Source organism: Coffea arabica, chromosome 6c, assembly GCF_036785885.1.
Source record: "Coffea arabica cultivar ET-39 chromosome 6c, Coffea Arabica ET-39 HiFi, whole genome shotgun sequence".
Lineage (NCBI taxonomy): Eukaryota > Viridiplantae > Streptophyta > Magnoliopsida > Gentianales > Rubiaceae > Coffea > Coffea arabica.
In genome coordinates, this window is record NC_092320.1 from 53633316 (window position 1) to 53636370 (window position 3055).

Genomic DNA, 3055 nt, shown 5'->3' on the forward strand with positions numbered 1-3055 from the left:
TCATAATATAATTCAAAAGATATTGTCTAAGCAATGGAGGAAAGGCAATGAACAAAAGATTTAACAAAAGTACAAAAATAGGCCATATTAGTCTTCCTTTGCTTTAGCTTTCTTGGCTGGACTGTCTTTGATATTTGCAGGTGGACCATATGGTTTTGCAGGTTCTTTGGCAAACTCTTCAGGAGCCTTTGTTGGATGTTTAGCATGTGTGTCTGCTGGTAAATCTTCTGGAAACTCAAGGCTTCGTTTTGCTCCACTGGTTGCAGATGTCTGGCTGTCTTTGTAAGAACTGGCTCTAGCAATTTCTTCAAGTACCAACTTTGTGCTTGGGGTGAACAATTGATCCTTTGATGATGTTTCTGCATGCCTTGCTGATGAACTGCCAAGTGCAGAAGAAACTTGAGTGTTTTCTGGAAGTTCCAGTGGAAGGGGATGGTGTGATAGTTCAGCTGCAGTGTAAGCCTTAATGACAGTATTCTTTCTCTGCAGTTGACCTTGGACGGGAGTCTCATAGGATTTCAGAAAATAGACCACCGTGTACTTTTTCAAGGCATCATTAAGTTTAGTATCTATTTCAAAGCCCTGCACCAGAAAATTTTTTTAGCTAGGTTCAGTGAATTCCTTTCTATGTATATTTGTCTGTATGGCTGAATATAAGATAGAAAATTCATACTTACATCTTCTTGTGCTTGCTTAAGCTGCAGTGGAGTGAACTCAATCAATTTTTCAGCATTTTCTCCAGATATAATGCAATGTATTGAGCTCGAAGCATCAGTTATAATAATTGGAATGCGAGCCCTTTAATTGAGTGGAGGAATTAAGATTAATATATGGTAACAAACGCGAATAATATTTAATTTAGAACCATAAGTTAATGATCTAACCTGAGTTCAACTTCACTTTGCTGTTTGCATGAAGGACAGTGGATGATCCAGTCAATGTCAGCATTCACAATTTTGTGACAATTCGCACAAGCTGTAGTCCAATATTTGGTGAATCCATATGCAAGTTTGACAGTTCCTTGCACCCAAGCTGCCTTTTGCTGAGGCAGGCAACCATGAATGGTATTTGAATGTGAATTAGAGAGAAAATAGTTATATTTAAGCAAAATTTTAGAATAACAATATGCCACTTACAACTGGAAATGATGCCTGAAAATTGCTGATTGCTTTGATAGCTTCTTGATTTGGAGGAGGAAGTAAACAGTTTGCATCATTGTATGTTTTAGCATCAAGCAAATTTGTGATTTCTTCCTTGTTCAAACTAAACCTGAATGATTATGTTTAGAGCATAAATAAAAAAGTTACCAGTAAAATAAATTCATAATTTACGAAAAAAATAAAAAGAAAACTATACTTACCATTGCTTGAAAGAGAGGTCATCTGGGAGTGGAGGATTTATCAGAATTCCAAATGAATACCTTGTAGTGAATGACAAAGCTGTAAAAATGATGAAATGTTTTAGTAGTAGAACACATGAAGTACTTAGAAGACAAACAGTAAAGGAATTATAATGTATAATGAAAATTTTACTATTGAATGTGGTCACTTTAACACGGAGAGCTATGATTAGAGGAGCAGTGCTAATCATATCTGCTATTTTGCTCCCTTCATCATATTCAAATTCATTCTAGAGAGTCATAAGCATGAGTTTCTTCCTGTCAGATATAAGAAAAAGTTGTAACTGCTATCTTTAAGGTAAAATGACTTAATAAAAAGGTAGTGTTCAGGTTTGATTTACTCTTCATTGACTATTATAATGTCTCTAGAAGAAGTATCCGGATCTGTCTGTTTTACTGGTAATGCCTGAATCACAAAGCCTCTGATATCTGAAGTAAAAATATTGATATGAATGTAAGCAACCAATAAAATATCAAATGATTGTCAAGTAAAGTAAAAAATAATGTAAAAAAAATTACTGCAAAGATTATCTAAATCAGCATATTTGTGCAGATCAAAGAAGTTTGTCAGCTCAAATAAGCAAGGCAACATAGGTGGCACAGGTTCAGCATAATTTTCAATCAAAGTCTTGTAGTTCAGAATCTAGGAGCATTCATAGGCCCCAACTCTGTATGTTGGGTCAGCAGGAATGACAATTGCATTAGAAACATAATATCTTTGATAAGGCTGCAGAAATTTGCTGAAGACCTTGATGTGTTGTTCATAGGTCACAACAGAAACTTTTGTTCCCTGATTAGGATTAGGAAAAGTTAGTCACAGATATATATTGAGTTATAGCCATACCTATCATGTTGATGGCTAACATCATATATTTATGACACAGAAATTAAAATTATAGGAATGAATAATAGTTAGGTGAGTATTCACTTGCAATGAAACTATAGTTCTGATATGATTAGATGAAACTATGGTTTGTATAGATGAAAAGGTTAACTGCCATAAGTATTTGCATTGCTGCAGTTCATTAGTTTTCTGTAAATTTAGAGAATTAAGATATTGCACTCCCACATGCTGTCTGCTACAGCTGGTCTTCATGACCAGGAGAAATATGCATTTTTTCTATCGTTAAGCTTTTACAATTCCACTATCTTTTTATTGTGTGTGTCTTTTGTGAGATGTAATAAGCAATAATGTAATAGGATAAAGAGAAATTCCATATGTATATGTTTGTGATATACTCATAAGAAAGGTTTATAATGGAAGAATAACTATCTTATAAGGTGAAATTTTTCGGTATAAGTTTGAAAACTGACTTCTCATTCACTCTTTTTTTTTTGGTGTCACAGATTGACAACATTGTTGTTTTTCTTCTGGAACAACAAGGCCTACTTGCTAGTCGGATAGAAAAACAAGTGGTAATCATCCCTATTCTCACCTTAGGAGCAGGACAGAAAAACAGGTCCTTTAGGAGCAGCCTGCTATAAGTAAGAGATCAGAGTTCTAAATTCACTGATTACTATGTCAAAACAAGTGCTAATCATTCCTACTTGCTAGCCGGATAGGAAAACAGGGCTTTTAGGAACAGCCTGATATAAGTAAGATATCAGAGCTCTAAATTCACTGATTACTATGTCAAAACAGCTGCCAATCATCCC

The 3055-nt window shown here is 34.7% G+C and overlaps 1 long non-coding RNA gene across 1 annotated transcript; it reads right to left on the reverse strand.

Annotated features, from left to right (window-relative positions):
* Window positions 1–736: 736 nt before the first annotated feature.
* On the reverse strand, window positions 737–1274 carry LOC140008174 (uncharacterized). Its single transcript, XR_011815572.1, has 3 exons — window positions 1137–1274; window positions 885–1042; window positions 737–798 (listed from the first exon to the last, which is right to left on the reverse strand). It is a non-coding gene; the product is annotated as an uncharacterized lncRNA (long non-coding RNA).
* Window positions 1275–3055: the final 1781 nt, after the last annotated feature.